The sequence below is a fragment of the Miscanthus floridulus genome, unplaced genomic scaffold (assembly GCF_019320115.1).
Source record: "Miscanthus floridulus cultivar M001 unplaced genomic scaffold, ASM1932011v1 fs_677_3_4, whole genome shotgun sequence".
NCBI classification, from domain to species: Eukaryota; Viridiplantae; Streptophyta; class Magnoliopsida; order Poales; family Poaceae; genus Miscanthus; species Miscanthus floridulus.
In genome coordinates, this window is record NW_027097104.1 from 22,984 (window position 1) to 41,842 (window position 18,859).

Below are 18,859 nucleotides of genomic sequence, written 5' to 3' on the forward strand. Positions count from 1 at the left end.
TTGACTTCAACAGTAGAAATTTCTGGAAATTTAAATAGGGATTTCAAATGTGCTTTTGAATGCATTCAAACTTGTTTATTTTATATCTAAAGTTCCTGTGCTCCAAAAATTATGAAATTTTTGTGGTAGGCTATTCTTGTCATACCTGAGCTTGGATAAAAATTTGAGAACCAGTGCATGTGTAGATCTATAGTTATAGATTTTTCTTTTATAAATAGCTAATCCTTGCATGAATTTTTATAAATTAATTATAAGTCCAAAATTCATGAAATTTATTGGAGGTGATACTAGTACCATATGGATGTTGAGAAAAATAAGAAATCTGTTGCTTGACACTTTTCAATAGGATTTTCCATTTATGCTATTTCAAGCCTTGCTTCCTTATCATTTTTGTATAGGATGTTCTACTTAGCAAAATGACATGAAATTTTTGTAGTAGTCCTTTGATAGCATTATTAAGGCTCTGTAAATTTTTGAGAATTTATTCAGCACATCTGATATATATTTATTATTTAACCTAGATATCTAAATAAAATAATAAAGGCAATTTAATAAATAGTTTGGGCTTTGCCATTATATCATCTTAACTGTATTGGTATGCTTACACTGTTGGTAGGTTATATGTTGTCAAATTTTGAATGATTACCTGATGTAGAAATATTCTTACTTTATATTGTATGTTAACAGCATTTCCTGGACTGATTCTAGAGTGTAATGAGTTACATGTTGAAACAAGTGTAGACTGTAAAAATGGTTAATAACAAAGTTGTAGAGAATTTGATAAGCTTTCCAGAAAGTCCAGGATCACTGTTTTTGAATTTGTAGAACTCCAGTTATGAGTGAAACAAGTAGCTGCTGGTTATGGTGTAGTCGATGCATTGTAGAAATAGTTAAGTAGTAATCGAGAAGAGATATGCACCTACTCAAACAACGCGATGCACTTGTTAACATTATGCATTCGTAATACTCATACCATACTCATGCATCTAGGATCGGAGGAAGAGATCACGTTACTGGAATTCGAAAGAAGCAGAGGAAGGGAACCCGCAGGAGAATCCGCAAGCCGCAGCTCCCGAAGGCGTGGAGCAGAACCCTGAAGAGCTTCCGGAGTGCCCTGACCATCGCCCTACTTCCTTTCTGCGAGGCAAGCCCCGGAGCATTATAAGTCTCCCAGTAATTTACAAATGTTTACTTACGTATTTATGATTGATGCATTAGGTTATAAGAGTTGAATTAAACCACTTGATGCATGTACATTCCTTGTCCAGATATTAACCCTTTAACCGGTATAGGTCCAGGATCGAACTATATGCTTAGCCATGCTTAGACCGGTAGAAGTCGGGTGATATCCTATCACCTGCGAGATATAGGTGGATACCGGAGCACGGTTGGCTATATCTGCTATCGTGGAACAGAACCATGAGGTAAAAGTAAATTGAGACCGGATGGGAAGTCGATAGGGAAGCAACAAGGCATGGAGGTCTTGGGTGTGGACCTATCCCCGTCTGTGTCGATTAAGGACCGTACCGTTGTTGGCGCTTCTGACAAGATTGAATGCATGCCTCTCACTTAGCTGGCCGGATAACTCGTTCCGACCGCGAAGCCGAGTAATTCAACTCAGGCCGGGACCCGTTTTGTTGTGCGCTCCTTCCGGGGAACGATCAGACTGAGCCCAAGGGCAGGCTTGGCCTGAGCATCCTGGCATCTGGTGTTCCAGATTGTGCGGCGCAGTACGGACCCGCGAAATGTGTACCTGAGTTGTACCAAAGGTGACCTAAGACTATCATGGCTGATAGATCTGGGTTTGTGTTAGGAATAAATTCCTAGCTGGTTGAAATCGATTCGAATCGCCGTCTCTCCCGGATAGTGAGAAACTTGGCTAGTCCCAACATCATAGTAACTATATTATGAAACGTGATGGTTCAAATGAATATGGAATTACAATACCTGCTATGGTTACTATTGTATGATTCTAAATAATATACCACATGTTTGGCATAGGATAGTTGCTAATCTAGAAATGGATAGTTATAATTAACTTGATAAAAGAATCACAACTGTACAACGGTTAATTGCCTTTTTCAGCAAAAATGTTGTCAAGTTACGTCCACTTATACAGCCTTGCATAATCCTTGGAGTCGTTTTATTTCTGGTTCATGACGGGTAAGTCTAGCTGAGTACCTTCTCGTACTCAGGGTTTATTTTCCCATTGTTGCAGATGGCACTGTGTATCATGGTTATTGCAAGAGTTGCTTCTATCTCGCTGTGGATGAGGAGTAAGCCTTGGGCAGGCTTCCCTAGTAATTCCTATCTTTGCTTTTGTGGACCGTGATCTGGTTTGGCACTGTATCAAACTACGTTGGAAACTTATCTTCAAACTTATTTGCTTCCGCTTTAATTATCAAACTCGGTTTGTAATAACTTTCTATTCGTACTCTGATGATGAAAAGTATCTGTGAACTTTATGTAATATGTGGCATGTATGTTGAATCCTGTACGATCTTGGTTGTTGTAAATCGTTTATCGAGACCCGTCGTGGTACTCGACGGACTACCGGGTTTATATGGATTCAAGTATGACAGTGCAACTGCTTGCGGATTGCCATTGTACTTGTATTCTTATAAATTGGTCGGTTCTGCGATAGCTGGTATCAGAGCGGGATTCAACGTTAATTGTCACAAGTGTATTTAAAACAAAAGTTTTTGTGTTCCAAAACCCTTTTCTAGCAGCTAATAGTAATTAATAGGTATTTGAAATCTAAAGTGTGCCAATGATCACTTTCCTTATGCCCAGATTAAGGACTGTTAGGTGGCTATTTAAGTACTAACATGGGGGTTTTTACTTCGTCGTCCATACGGCATGCTATAGTATGGATGCCATTCACTTGAGTGGTAATGTATGGATCAAATGCCTCTACGCCAAGGTAAGATGAGTGTATGACCGCAAGATGTGAGCGTGCGGTCGGGAAGAGTTAGCATTGGTACGGCCATGTATGCATGCTTGCATGTGTACATGGTACGTATTTAATTGTGGGTTTAAATTATTGTTGGATAGATTGATACGGAAGTATATGTATGGGGATACATATATGAAAGTATTTACAATTGCATTCTGCATATTTCATTATGGGTTTAGGGCTGAAATGAAATTTTATGCAGGTACACTAACAACGAAACTTGTAGTTCGACTAGTTACGATCTATATGAGAGAACGTATGTATGCCACCGCGTCTACCGTTAGAAACAAATTTTTCCTAAGTTTGTGAGGACGTACGGCACGAGCATGCATCATGTTAAACACCATTCACATAATCACATTTGTTCCTCCCCTTATAAAATTCTTACTCGGTTATGTAACTCTTATCCATTATGGCATTGTCTCACAAAAGGGTACATGTTGATGGTGCAGATGGCACGCACCAAGCAGACTGCTCGCAAGTCCACCGGAGGTAGAGCTCCTAGCCGTCAGCTTGCTCCACGTACCTGTCAACGTCACACGTTCCTTGGAGAGTTTGGGATGCCTACCCTCTTGTGGAGAGTGCTCAGCTATGTAGGTTATCCCGATGGAATGGAACCCTGCTACTTTTGGGCAAATGAGCGGTTGGGAGAAGGTCTCTTAGTTACTGTGGAGGCCATTGTTCGTCCCCGAGGTGACGAGTCTGAGTGGACAGGTTGGTGTTATGAGTCGACTGGCAGGACTGCTGAAGAAGCAGCTGGCAGGGCAGCCTTTGGGATCCTGAGGGATATCATGGATCGTTTTCCTCAGGAGCTGGCAGCCGCTATGGTTGGAGTCTTTCCAAGAGGTAATCCCTCCACTGACTCATGGCAGCAGGCAAGAGGAAGACCTTTGGAGATTGGTGCAGCAGAAAGGCAGAACAGCGATAACCCTGCCATGAGCGCCATGTTCGCAGTGATGAGAATGTTAGAGGGAGTTGAAGGTAGCCTCAGACGTGTGTCTAGTGCTCTTGGTCATGCCCGCGAAGACCGACGTCAGCTTCAGAGGGAGCACGACGCCGAGATAGAGAGGCTCACTGAAGAAATGACTCGGTTAACTCACCAGCGAAATGCAGCTTGGTCCAGGGAAGATGTCCTGAGAGCTCGACAGTTTAAGCTGGAACAGCAGTTGGCCAATGCGGAGGGATACAATGATAATCTGCATGAAGAGGTTCACCTACTGCACAATCAGCTCCACCCTTATGTACCACCTGGAGCCGCAGAAATGGGTCTAGAGGGGTACGAGGAAGAAGAAGAAGTGGCACCTGAAGAAGAAATAGAACCTGGGGAAGGAGATGATTCTGCGTCTGACCTCGATAGTGATCATGATGAGGATTAGATCGCTTAGCGTGTAGTGGGAAGACTAATGTATCACCTTTATTTATGTAATGAACCTGTAGTTGGAATTTGGCATTAGTAACCAGACTATCCTATAATGTTAAATTGCACGTTTGGGTAAACGTTGATGCAATTCCAGTTCCTTGTCGGTCATCACGCTTTAAATTGCATGCGTTATGAGCATGATAAGTGGTCAAATTGGCGATGTCATGTTGCGAGAATGAATTATTGTGCCTCTGTTTTTATTGTGCTTTCGAGAATTTTTCTCCAGTAATTTCAGTTTGGCATGAGTACCTAATTCGTCTGCAATCTCTTGGCATCGACCCATAATCGCTTATTGTTGCAACTTCGCAGATGACGCGCACCCGTGCAGGAGCTAGCAACAGCCAGGATGGCAACCATGATGACTTGCCACCCCCACCGCCACCATCTGCTCAGGAATTCTTTACCCAGTTCCTGGGTAGCCAGAGGACAATGGAAGAAGCTTTGCGCCTCATCGCGCAAAACACTGCTCGTGGCCACCCACAGCAACCAGGGGCCGAGCCAAATCAGCACAGTACCTTCAAGGAGTTTCTGGACACGAAGCCTCCGATCTTCAAGGTGGCTGAGGAACCACTGCAGGCCGATGAGTGGCTGAATACCATCGAGCAGAAATTTCGTCTGCTAAGGGTCACCGAGCACCTCAAAGCTGAGTATGCTTCTCATCAGCTGCAAGGACCAGCAGGAATCTAGTGGACGCACTTTCTGTCGTCTCTGCCTGCTAATGCGAGAGTGACCTGGGATCAATTCAAGCTGGCTTTTAGGGGACACCATATTCCCCCGGGCCTAATGCGCATGAAAGCAGCCGAATTTATGAGGCTCACTCAGGGAACCAAGTCACTCACAGAATATATGCACGCATTCAATAACTTGTCAAGATATGCTCCAAGTTTTGTGGATACTGAAGAGAAAAAGATTGAGAGTTTCAAGTGAGGTTTGGGAACCAAATTAATGAAGACTATGGCAAATTCTCGATGTGCCACGTACAATGAGTTTATTAGTGATGCCTTGACCCAAGAAAACCACAACAACCTGCATGCAGTTGCTAAGGGTCGCAAGAGGGCATATGAGGCCAGTGCATCCGGATCTTTTCAGTCAAAAGCGCCTATCGCAGCTAGGCCACCATTTCATCCACCTGCATCCCAGTTCAGGCCTCCACCACCGAAAGCTCAGAATAACAGGCCACAGAAACCGTTTCGTAAGGCGTTCACTATTGCCTTACCAAAAGGGAATGGTAATCAGGACAGCTCCACCGGATTCAAAAGTAATCAACCTTGTTTCAACTGCAACCAACTGGGTCATTGGTCCAAGGAAGTGCCCCCACCCCAAGAGGAATGGCAACCCAAATCAGAACAATCAAAGGCAGATGAATGCCAGGGCACGTCAGGGACAAGTGCATTATACCGCTGTGGAGGAAGTGCCCGCCGGAGAAGTTGTCACGGCTGGTATGTTTCTTGTCAACAAGCATCCTGCTGTTGTTTTATTTGATTCGGGAGCTTCTCATTCATTTATGAGTCAAGCATTTGCATCTAGACATGATCAAGAAATAATTGAAGTAAGTAAAGGGGGTTTTAATATAAGTTCAGCAGGGGGAACTGTTGCTACCAAAAAGATAGTCAAAAATGTACTCATCTTGATACAAGGGCGGGAGTACACCACAGATTTGATAATATTGCCGGGATTGTCGATAAGTGTAATCTTAGGCATGAATTGGATGAAGTATCATGGTGCTCTTATTGACACTAGCACCCGTACTATCATGTTGAGAGAACCCACGGGAGGGAATGCTTTTCTAGTTCCACTCTCCCGCGATTTCGAACCCCAACATTTAGCCTGTGCTATCCAAGCCACCACAATATGTGATATCCCAGTGGTTTGTGAGTTTCCGGATGTATTTCCAGAGGAATTACCAGGTCTACCACCGGATAGGGATGTGGAATTTAAGATCGAATTAGTGCCAGGTACCGCACCCATATCCAGAAGGCCCTATAGAATGCCACCTAATGAGTTAGCAGAACTCAAGGTTCAATTGCAAGATCTATTGGACAAGGGTCTTATCCAACCTAGCTCATCTCCGTGGGGATGTCCAGCATTAGTTTGTGAAAAAGAAGGATAAGTCACTGAGGATGTGTGTAGATTACAGACCACTCAATGCTGTGACCATCAAGAACAAATATCCGTTACCCCGCATCGACATCTTGTTCGATCAGCTAGTGAAGGCAAAGGTATTCTCCAAAATTGACTTAAGGTCAGGTTACCATCAGATAAAGATCAAACCGGAGGATATACCTAAGACCGCTTTCTCTACTAGGTACGGCTTATACGAGTATTTGGTTATGTCTTTTGGACTAACAAATGCTCCAGCCTATTTCATGTACCTAATGAACTCGGTATTCATGCCCGAACTTGATAAGTTCGTGGTTGTGTTTATCGATGACATATTGATTTATTCAGAAAATGAGGAAGATCATGAAGAGCATCTGAGGATTGTCCTATCCAGACTGAGGGAACATAAGCTATATGCCAAGTTTAGCAAATGTGAATTTTGGATGAGCAAAGTGCCTTTCTTAGGTCACATTTTATCCAGAGATGGAATCTCAGTAGACCCATCAAAAGTGCAAGAGGTCATGGATTGGAAAGCCCCAACTTCGGTGCATGAAGTTCAGAGTTTCCTAGGGTTAGCAGGATACTATCGTCGGTTTATTCCAGACTTCTCAAAGATAGCTAAGCCTATGACCAGACTACTTCAGAAAGATGAGAAATACAAGTGGACACCAGAATGTGAAACAGCCTTTCACACCCTCAGAACTTTGTTGACTACAGCACCAGTGCTAGCACAACCAGACATTGAGAAGCCTTTTGATGTATTTTGTGATGCATCAGGAATAGGCTTGGGATGTGTACTTATGCAAGAAGGGAGAGTAATTGCATATGCCTCTCGGCAACTGAGAAAACATGAAGCCAACTACCCTACACATGATTTGGAACTTGCAGCCGTTGTCCATGCACTAAAGATATGGAGACATTACTTGTTGGGCAATGTATGTCATATCTATACTGACCACAAAAGCCTCAAGTATATCTTTACCCAGCCAGAACTGAACATGAGACAACGTAGATGGTTGGAATTGATTAAGGATTACAATTTGGAAGTGCATTACCATCCGGGTAAAGCAAATTTAGTAGCTGATGCACTTAGTCGGAAGTCCCATTGCAACACTATGGAAGCACTATTGGAAGATGGATTCAACTTGCTACATCCTGCCGTACTCCACAATATCACAATCAGTTGTTCGCTTGAGAGCCGAATCATAGAGCTACAGCAGACAGATGTAGGAATAAGTCACATCAAGAGAAAAATGCAAGAGCAAGAGACAAAACACTTTAGATTGGACGAAAGAGGTGTATTATGGTTTGAGGACCGGCTAGTGGTGCCGAAAGACCGAGAGCTAAGGAATCAAATTTTAGAAGAAGCCCACTCCTCCAAATTGTCTATCCACCCGGGTAGTAGTAAGATGTATCAAGACTTGAAAACCCGTTTTTGGTGGACTAAGATGAAGAAAGAGATCGCAGCCTATGTTGCAAGGTGTGATAACTACAGTAGAGTGAAAGCCGTCCATATGAAAACCACTGGATTACTTCAGCCACTGCCTATTCCAGGATGGAAATGGGAAGAGATCAGTATGGACTTTATTACAGGCCTTCCAACAACGCCACAAGGTCATGATTCAATCTGGGTCATTATCGATCGTCTTACCAAGTCAGCGCACTTCATACCCATGAACATGAGGTATATAGTTGGGAAATACGCTGAGATATATGTATCCCAGATCGTGAAGTTGCATGGAGTACCCCGGACCATAATATCGGATAGAGGACCGCAGTTCGTAGCTCGTTTCTGGGAACACTTACACCAAGCTTTGGGAACCAAGCTAATCAGGAGTTCAGCTTATCATCCGCAAACTTCAGGACAGACAGAGAGAGTAAACCAAATCCTAGAAGATTTACTTAGAGCTTGTGTTATATCTTCAAAAGGGTCATGGGAGAAATGGTTACCTTTAGCTGAATTCTCCTATAACAACAGTTATCAAGCGAGTATCAAAATGGCTCCATTTGAAGCCTTGTATGGCAGGAAGTGTAGAACTCCACTGAACTGGATTGAGCCCGGTGAAAGGAGATATTTTGGTATTGATTTTATCAATGAAGCCGAAGAACAAGTACGTATTATCCAACAACACATGAAGGCAGCTCAATCACAACAGAAGAGCTATGCCGATAGAAGAAGAAGACCACTAACTTTTGAAGTAGGTGACTATGTGTACTTGAGAGTATCACCCATGAAAGGTGTGAAGAGATTTGGGATGAAAAAGAAGCTTTCACCAAGATATGTAGGGCCATACAAAATTTTGGAACGAAAAGGAAATGTGGCATATAAGCTACAACTACCACCAGAGATGAGTGCAATCTTTGATGTGTTTCATGTTTCTCAGCTAAAGAAATGTCTTCGAGTACCGGAAGAAGCTATTGCACCCACCAACGTGCAACTTCAATCGGATTTGACTTATGAAGAAAAGCCAATTCGAGTATTAGAAGTGATGGATAGAGTAACAAGGAGTAAGATCATTAAGTTTTATAAGGTGGTGTGGAACAATCATAGTGAACAAGATGCTACATGGGAAAGAGAAGATTATCTGCAAGAAGTTTATACCGCCTTTTTCCAAGAATGGTAGGTCTTGCAAATCTCGGGACGAGATTTTTATAAGGGGGAGGGGCTGTAACACCTCGGGTGTTAGCCTTGCATAACTTGATTTGCATAACATAAGCATGAGCATCAAGCATTCATAAATCATCAATTACAATTGAAACATTTGATCGAAACATATGAAACATTGCTTGTTATTTCATGTTTCTTGGAACATATGTATATGATCTTGTACAAATGAATGCAAGTGGGTAAGGTTGGTCACTAAAACACCTTAGCTATACTTAGGTTAACAAAAGGAACCTTGTTCATGAAGGCCACATTTCATGATCCAAGCACTTAAGTGGTATTTCATGTGTTGACCTGAATAGCTATATGAGTGACTACTACATGAAATGCTTAAATGACCTTGCAAATTGTTTTAACATGATTAGAGTATCATCATGAACAATTTTGGTATTTAGGGCTAGGGCTAGTTTGGTCATTTAGCCATGGTTTGAATGTGCATCATGATTTCAAAGTGACATGTTTGACTAAAGTTGAACTAGGTGTTAGAGACCTTGCATGGAGGAGTTCACTAAAGCAAAGTTGTAGTGTTTGACATAAGGAACAACTTTTATTTTTATGTCATGGACTGATTTAGCTTCTAACATGTTTGAATTGGACTCACAAAAATCAGCTTTTCACTGTTTTCAACACTTCAAAAAATTTTCTAAGTGTTTGCTCACTAACGGTCTGACAGCCGGACTTTGGAACGAAATAACTCGAGTTCGGTTGAGTGTTGAAGCATGATCCTTTAATAACATTTGAAGCTGGTACATGGGTCTACAAATTCTATTCTGTATGTTTGCACGAAGGAGCCACCGATTAGCCGGTAAATCAACTTGAAAACTCGTCGTCAGGCACTGCACCGGTTCACTGACGAATTGAATCGCGAATGTACAGTGGCCGACCGGCTTCAGACACCGCGCGCCGCGTGGAGGTCGCCATGGCCGCGCGTCGCCAGCGCCCTGACCGCGCAGGCCACGCCGTGCCTGGGCGCGCCTTCTTCACGCCAGCGTGCGCCCGCTCCATTTCCACTCGCCCACGCCAGCTCTCTCCCTCTCCAGCGCCCTCCCTTGCTCTCGCCACAGAACCAGGTCACGCCGCCGAGCACAGCACCGCCTCCGCCGTCGCCTCGTGTGCGCTATGTCGGACCACCACCGCCTCCATCTCGCCCATAGCTGCGCCACACCTCCCTCCACCCCTCGTCTTGATTGCTGCGGCTGTCACGCTTCGGTGAGGGCGAATTCACCGTTTCCTTTCTCACCGGAGTTCACGGTCGCCATGGCCGCCTCCACGGCAAGCTGGCCATAGCTCGGCTCATCGGCGCTTTTCCTTCGGTTTTGAGCGTTAGCATTGGGTCAGGACGTGTAGTAGCCGGTGCCAAGACGTTACCGTCGTTAGTGATCCTGCCGGCGTGGAACGCGACGACCAGCGCCGCCGCATTCTAACCCCCGCACCACCGCGCCGTGGTCGAGAGTCGTCGGAGCTTTATGTGGAGCTTTTATTGTTGAAATAGAGTCGCTAGGTCACCGTGGTACCATTGCGCGCCTCGCCGGGCTTTCCCGTGGCCGGAGATGGCCGGCACAGCGTCGAGCAGCGCCGCCATGCCGCCATCACCGATGACGAGCATGCTCCACCCACCCTCACCCGCCACCACCTAGGTCGTTTGACGCGCGCTACTCAGTGGTTGGTGTAGTGAAGACCTCACCGCCGGCAACCTCGCCGTCGGCGAGCTCTGGCCGCGCCAACACCGCGCAGCGCCGCTGCCCTGTTCCGTGTCACTGACGCGTGGGGTCCCCTGACCAGCGGGTCCCACCTGTCAGTGACAGCAGTAGTGTAGGCTAACTCATTTTGAATCCAGTTTTCAATTTGTTTTGTTATTTTTGTATCTTTAGTTTGGTAGCTCCTAAAATGATGAAATAAATATGATTGTGTTGCTTAGGAAGTGTAGTATTTAGTAAAAATGTGTTCTTGACTTCAACAGTAGAAATTTCTGGAAATTTAAATAGGGATTTCAAATGTGCTTTTGAATGCATTCAAACTTGTTTATTTTATATCTAAAGTTCCTGTGCTCCAAAAATTATGAAATTTTTGTGGTAGGCTATTCTTGTCATACCTGAGCTTGGATAAAAATTTGAGAACCAGTGCATGTGTAGATCTATAGTTATAGATTTTTCTTTTATAAATAGCTAATCCTTGCATGAATTTTTATAAATTAATTATAAGTCCAAAATTCATGAAATTTATTGGAGGTGATACTAGTACCATATGGATGTTGAGAAAAATAAGAAATCTGTTGCGTGACACTTTTCAATAGGATTTTCCATTTATGCTATTTCAAGCCTTGCTTCCTTATCATTTTTGTATAGGATGTTCTACTTAGCAAAATGACATGAAATTTTTGTAGTAGTCCTTTGATAGCATTATTAAGGCTCTGTAAATTTTTGAGAATTTATTCAGCACATCTGATATATATTTATTATTTAACCTAGATATCTAAATAAAATAATAAAGGCAATTTAATAAATAGTTTGGGCTTTGCCATTATATCATCTTAACTGTATTTGGTATGCTTACACTGTTGGTAGGTTATATGTTGTCAAATTTTGAATGATTACCTGATGTAGAAATATTCTTACTTTATATTGCATGTTAACACATTTCCGGACTGATTCTAGAGTGTAATGAGTTACATGTTGAAACAAGTGTAGACTGTAAAAATGGTTAATAACAAAGTTGTAGAGAATTTGATAAGCTTTCCAGAAAGTCCAGGATCACTGTTTTTGAATTTGTAGAACTCCAGTTATGAGTGAAACAAGTAGCTGCTGGTTATGGTGTAGTCGATGCATTGTAGAAATAGTTAAGTAGTAATCGAGAAGAGATATGCACCTACTCAAACAATGCGATGCACTTGTTAACATTATGCATTCGTAATACTCATACCATACTCATGCATCTAGGATCGGAGGAAGAGATCACGTTACTGGAATTCGAAGAAGCAGAGGAAGGAAACCCGTAGGAGAATCCGCAAGCCGCAGCTCCCGAAGGCGTGGAGCAGAACCCTGAAGAGCTTCCGGAGTGCCCTGACCATCGCCCTACTTCCTTTCTGCGAGGCAAGCCCCGGAGCATTATAAGTCTCCCAGTAATTTACAAATGTTTACTTACGTATTTATGATTGATGCATTAGGTTATAAGAGTTGAATGAAACCACTTGATGCATGTACATTCCTTGTCCAGATATTAACCCTTTAACCGGTATAGGTCCAGGATCGAACATATGCTTAGCCATGCTTAGACCGGTAGAAGTCGGGTGATGTCCTGTCACCTGCGAGATATAGGTGGATACCGGAGCACGGTTGGCTATATCTGCTATCGTGGAACAGAACCATGAGGTAAAAGTAAATTGAGACCGGACGGGAAGTCAATAGAGAAGCAACAAGGCATGGAGGTCTTGGGTGTGGACCTATCCCCGTCTGTGTCGATTAAGGACCATACCGTTGTTGGCGCTTCTGACAAGATTGAACGCATGCCTCTCACTTAGCTGGCCGGATAACTCGTTCCGACCGCGAAGCCGAGTAATTCAACTCAGGCCGGGACCCGTTTTGTTGTGCGCTCCTTCCGGGGAACGATCAGACTAAGCCCAAGGGCAGGCTTGGCCTGAGCATCCTGGCATCTGGTGTTCTAGATTGTGCGGTGCAGTACGGACCCGCGAAATGTGTACCTGAGTTGTACCAAAGGTGACCTAAGACTATCGTGGCTGATAGATCTGGGTTTGTGTTAGGAATAAATTCCCAGCTGGTTGAAATCGATTCGAATCGCCGTCTCTCCCGGATAGTGAGAAACTTGGCTAGTCCCAACATCGTAGTAACTATATTATGAAACGTGATGGTTCAAATGAATATGGAATTACAATACCTGCTATGGTTACTATTGTATGATTCTAAATAATATACCACATGTTTGGCATAGGATAGTTGCTAATCTAGAAATGGATAGTTATAATTAACTTGATAAAAGAATCACAACTGTACAATGGTTAATTGCCTTTTTCGCAAAAATGTTGTCAAGTTACGTCCACTTATACAGCCTTGCATAATCCTTGGAGTCGTTTTATTTCTGGTTCATGACGGGTAAGTCTAGCTGAGTACCTTCTCGTACTCAGGGTTTATTTTCCCATTGTTGCAGATGGCACTGTGTATCATGGTTATTGCAAGAGTTGCTTCTATCCCGCTGTGGATGAGGAGTAAGCCTTGGGCAGGCTTCCCTAGTAATTCCTATCTTTGCTTTTGTTTACCGTGATCTGGTTTGGCACTGTATCAAACTACGTTGGAAACTTATCTTCAAACTTATTTGCTTCCGCTTTAATTATCAAACTCGGTTTGTAATAACTTTCTATTCGTACTCTGATGATGAAAAGTATCTGTGAACTTTATGTAATATGTGGCATGTATGTTGAATCCTGTACGATCTTGGTTGTTGTAAATCGTTTATCAAGACCCGTCGTGGTACTCGACGGACTACCGGGTTTATATGGATTTAAGTATGACAGTGCAACTGCTTGCGGATTGCCATTGTACTTGTATTCTTATAAATTGGTCGGTTCTGCGACAATTGATATGGCAAGGTCTATGCTTAGTGAGTACAATGTGAGTCAATCTTTTTAGGCCGAAGCTATCAACATGGTTTGCTATTGTAGCAACCGTCTCTATTGTCACCCATTGAAAGAGAAAACACCATATGAGCTCTTGAATGGTAGAAAGTGCAATATTGCATATTTTTGGGTCTTTGGTTGTAAATGCTATATCTTGAAGAAAGGCATTAGATTGGGCAAGTTTGACAAGAAATGTGATGAAGGATTCTTACTTGGATACTCAACTACTAGCAAAACATATAGAGTTTGGAATTTGGATAGGATACTCTTGAAGAAGTTTATGATGTTGAATTTGATGAAACCAAGGGTTCACAAAAAGAAAATAAGAACTTGGAAGATGTTAGAGACATTCAACTTTCAAATGCAATGAAGAACATAGATGTTGTTGAATTGAGGCCTAGGCAAGTGAATGATGATGAAGATGATCAAGTGCAAGTGCTCTCTAACTCAAATGTGCAAGATGATATAAATCAAGCTAGTACAAGTGGCTCTCATTACAATGAACAAAATCAAGTGGCTAGCACATCATCTCAACCCAATGATCAAGCAAGTGCAAGCAATCAAGTTTCAATACTCCAATCAACCAATATTGCAAGGGATCATCCATTAGACACTATCATTGGTGATATTTCAAGAGGTGTACAAGCAAAATCAAGATTGGCTTTATTTTATGAGCATTTCTCATTTGTGTCATCTATTGAACCATAGAAGATAGATGAAGCATTGAAGGATGTTGATTGGGTGAATGCTATGCATGAAGAATTGAATAACTTCACAAGAAATCAAGTATGTGAATTAGTAGAGAGACCAAAGGGACACAATATGATTGGAACCAAATGGGTCTTTAGAAACAAGCAAGATCAAGATGGGATAGTAGTAAGGAACAAAGCAAGATTGGTAGCACAAGGATATACACAAGTTGAAGGTCTTGACTTTGGAAAAACATATGCCCCGGTTGCTAGATTGGAAGCAATTAGAATCTTGCTAGCCTATGCTTGTGCCCACAACATCAAGCTCTATCAAATAGATGTCAAGAGTGCATTTCTCAATGATTACATCAATAAAGAAGTATATGTTGAGCAACCTCCCAGTTTTGAAGATGACAAGAAGCCTAACCATGTGTACAAGTTGAAGAAGACATTGTATGGCTTGAAGCAAGCACCTAGAGCATGGTATGAGAGATTGAGGGATTTCCTACTCTCTAAATGGTTCATGATGGGCAAGGTTGACACCACTCTTTTCATCAAGAAGATTGGAAAAGATTTATTTGTGTTGCAAATCTATGTTGATGACATCCTATTTGGATCAACCAATCAAGACTTTTGTGAATAATTTGGAAAGATGATGGCTAATGAGTTTGAGATGTCTATGATTGAAGAGTTAAGTTACTCCATTGGTCTTCAAATCAAATAATTGAAGAATGGTACATTTATGAGTCAAGGCAAGTATATCAAGGACATGATCAAGAAGTTTGGCATGAGTGATAGCAAAGCCATTAGTACACCAATGGGAACAAATGACAACTTGAATAGTGATGCAAGTGGCAATATGGTGGATCAAAAATTGTATCGGTCTATGATTGGAAGCCTACTCTACGTGACCACATCAAGGCCAGATGTCATGTTTAGTGTATGCATATGTGCAAGATTTCAAGCCTCACCAAGAGAAAGTCGTTTGAAGGCCACAAAGAGAATATTGAGGTACTTAAAGCATACATAAAATGTTGGTTTGTGGTATCCTAAAGGAGCAAAGTTTGAGCTAGTTGGTTACTCTGACTCGGATTATGCAGGATGCAAGGTTGAAAGGAAGAGCACCTCGGACACATGTCAATTATTGGGAAGATCACTTATTTCATAGTCATCAAAGAAGCAAAATAGTGTTGCATTATCAACCGCCGAAGCTGAATATATATCCGCCGGTAGTTGTTGTGCATAAATACTTTGGATGAAGGCCACCTTGAATGACTTTGGAATCAAGTTCAAGAAAGTGCCATTGCTATGTGACAATGAGAGTGCAATCAAGCTAACCAACAATCCGGTTCAACATGCAAGAACAAAGTACATTGATGTCTGCCACCATTTCATAAGAGATCACCAACAAAAAGGGGGACATTTGCATTGAGAGTGTAGGCATCGAAGATCAACTTGCTGATATATTCACTAAGCTATTGGATGAGAAAAGGTTTTGCAAGCTAAGGAATGAGTTGAACGTATTGGATTTCTCAAATATATGTTGATGCAATCCATATGATATGTCTCTCCTTCGAGCAATCCAAGGTAAAAGTTATTTGGCATGGCATATATCCTTGCTAAAGACATGTTTAGTGCATCTAGACATCTTTCACATTTGATAGGCTCATTCATGAAAATCAAATAATTTTGATGTTTGTATGGTACCACTATTGCTTTTATGCTTATTTTGGTCTAGTGGTAGTATATGACATGTTTGTGAGCTTGTAAACCTAGTGTTTGATCTAGAAAATGAGCTCTAAGTGTTTAACTCAACATGGTACAAGATAACCCTTATTTAGAGGTATGAAGAAGCTTGTCCTTGTATCAAACCGAGTTAAATGTCTTTGGCAAGTATTCTAGATTGAACCAAATTTGGAAAGATGATCCTCACCTCATTGATTGACATTGATAATATCAACCTATCTATATTTTGAACCTTTGTGGTCATTGATGACAAAGGGGGAGAAAAACAAAGATATAAGTGTTAAGGGGAGAAATAGTGTACTAAGATAGTGAAAAGACAACAAGGGGGAGAATTTGACATAGGGGAAGAGATATGATAAAGGAAAGTGATCAATTAAAATTTTGAGCACACAAGTAGGGGGAGCAAGCTTATGAACTTGTATGGTGCATTTGAATGTGTATTTTCATATGTTTGCTTGCATGGCACAAGTTTTAAATTTCAATATCCATGCTTGTGTGGTATATGCTAGTTGTAGGTTTGGATGATGAAATAAAAAAACTAGCATGCATAGGTTAAAGTAACTAGACTCATGCTCACTTTATGAAAACTAGACCCTTACTTCTAATGATGATCTCACGGGGTATTCTAGTTTTTGTGTATGTCTAGTTACTAATGGCGCTAAGGATGGTATATTGGTGCACTATGATTGGTATCACGCTTCAAAGGACCATCTCTTATACTTTAGCATCATTTGGTAGACATTATCTCCTATATTTCCCATCTAAGCATATATGCAAGCTACAATCTAAACTCTTAGCACATATGTAGGGGGAGCAATTGCTACCATATGGGGTTCATGAAACTTGTCCATATTCTTTTACACATGGTAAATATGCTTCGGCAAGCAACATGGATTCAATAAATTTTCAATTCATATCTTTGTAAAAGGGTTGTCATCATTTACCAAAAAAGGAAAGATTGAAAGCTCTAGTTTAGTTTTGGTGAATTGATAAAACCCTAAGTGCTAACCTAGTTTATTAAAGTAATCATAAGATAGGTAGCACATTCCAAGTAGTGAAATAAATGAAGATCATGGCATGATGATGGTGATGCCATGGTGATGATCAAGTGCTTGGATTTGAAAAGAAGAAAGAGAAAAATGAAAGGCTCAAGGCAAATGTATAAGTGGTAGAAGCCATTTCATTTCGATGATCAAGACACTTAGCGAATATGATCACATTTAGGTTCGATAGCCGTACTATTAAGAGGGGTAAAACTCATATCGAAATACGGTTATCAAAGTGCCACTAAATGCTCTAACTCATTGCATATGTATTTAGGATCTAGTGGAGTGCTAACACCCTTGAAAACATTTGTGAAAATATTCTAACACATACGCACAAGGTGATACACTTGGTGGGTGGAATATTTGAGCAAGGGTAAAGAAGATAGAGTTAAAAATGAGTTAGTCGTGTTGGTCACAGAGTGACCGGACGCGTCCAGTATGGCGACCGGACACGTCCGGTATTAATGACCGGACTCTGGCTCAGTGGAGTGACCGAATGGTGAGGAGTTACTGTTCAACGTTCGGTCAAAGTGATGTGGCTCGGTATTGGATTGCAGAGATCGACCGGATGCATTCGGTCGCCACACCGAACGCGTGCAGTGTGAACCAGTGAGTCTCGGGTTTTCAGCACTAAAATTGATCGGACTCTGGGAGCGTTCGGTCTAGTATGACCAGACGCGTCTGGTCAGCCCAAAGCAGCTGTGGGAGCTCTCTAGACTCGACTGGACACTGCGTCTCCTGTGTCATCGGACGCATCCGGTCAGCCTAGAGTGGCTTTGGGAGCTCTCTGAACTTGACCGGACACTGAGTTACCTGCGTCCGGTCATCCATACCAGACGTGTCCAGTCGCAATTGAGTGTGGTACTCGTGGCAGCAATGGCTACTTCGTTTGAATGGGACACATGGCGGTTAGGTAGCGACCGGACATGTCCAGTCACCCACTGGATGCGTCCGGTGCACATGACCGGTGCGTTTGGTCATCCCATAGTCAGCCCAATAATTAAGCCAACGGCTCTGTTGTTTGGGGGTATCTATAAATACCGTTTGGCTCACTCTAGCTCTTTTTTTGGCCATTTCCAATGACATAGCAACCTTGTGAGCTTAGCTAAAGCCCTCCCACTCATCTCCATCATTGATTCAACATCTTTATAAGATTGGGAGTGAATCCAAGTGCATTGCTTGAGTGTTTGTATCTAGAGGCACTTGGTGTTCGTGTTGCTGCCACCTAGATGGCTTGGAGCAGCGAGGATCATTGAGCGGAGGTTGGTGATTGTCTCTAGCTCCAATCGTGGTGATTGTGAGGGGTTCTTGACCTTTTTCCAGCAGAGATCCAAAAGGTACTCTAGTAGATTGCTCGTGGCTTGTGTGATCCTTATCTTGTGTTGGTTGTGTGGCACCCTATTGAGGGTTTGGAGTGTGATGCTAATTTGCGCGTGAACCTCCAAGTGAGTGAATCGCCACAACGAGGACTAGCTTGTCAGCAAGCAAGTGAACCTCAGTAAAAAAATTATTGTGTCAACATTTGATTCCGACGTGATTGGTCTTTATTGACATTGATTCATGTGATTGATTGGTTTATTCTTTGATTCTACGGTATAATCATCTTGCTC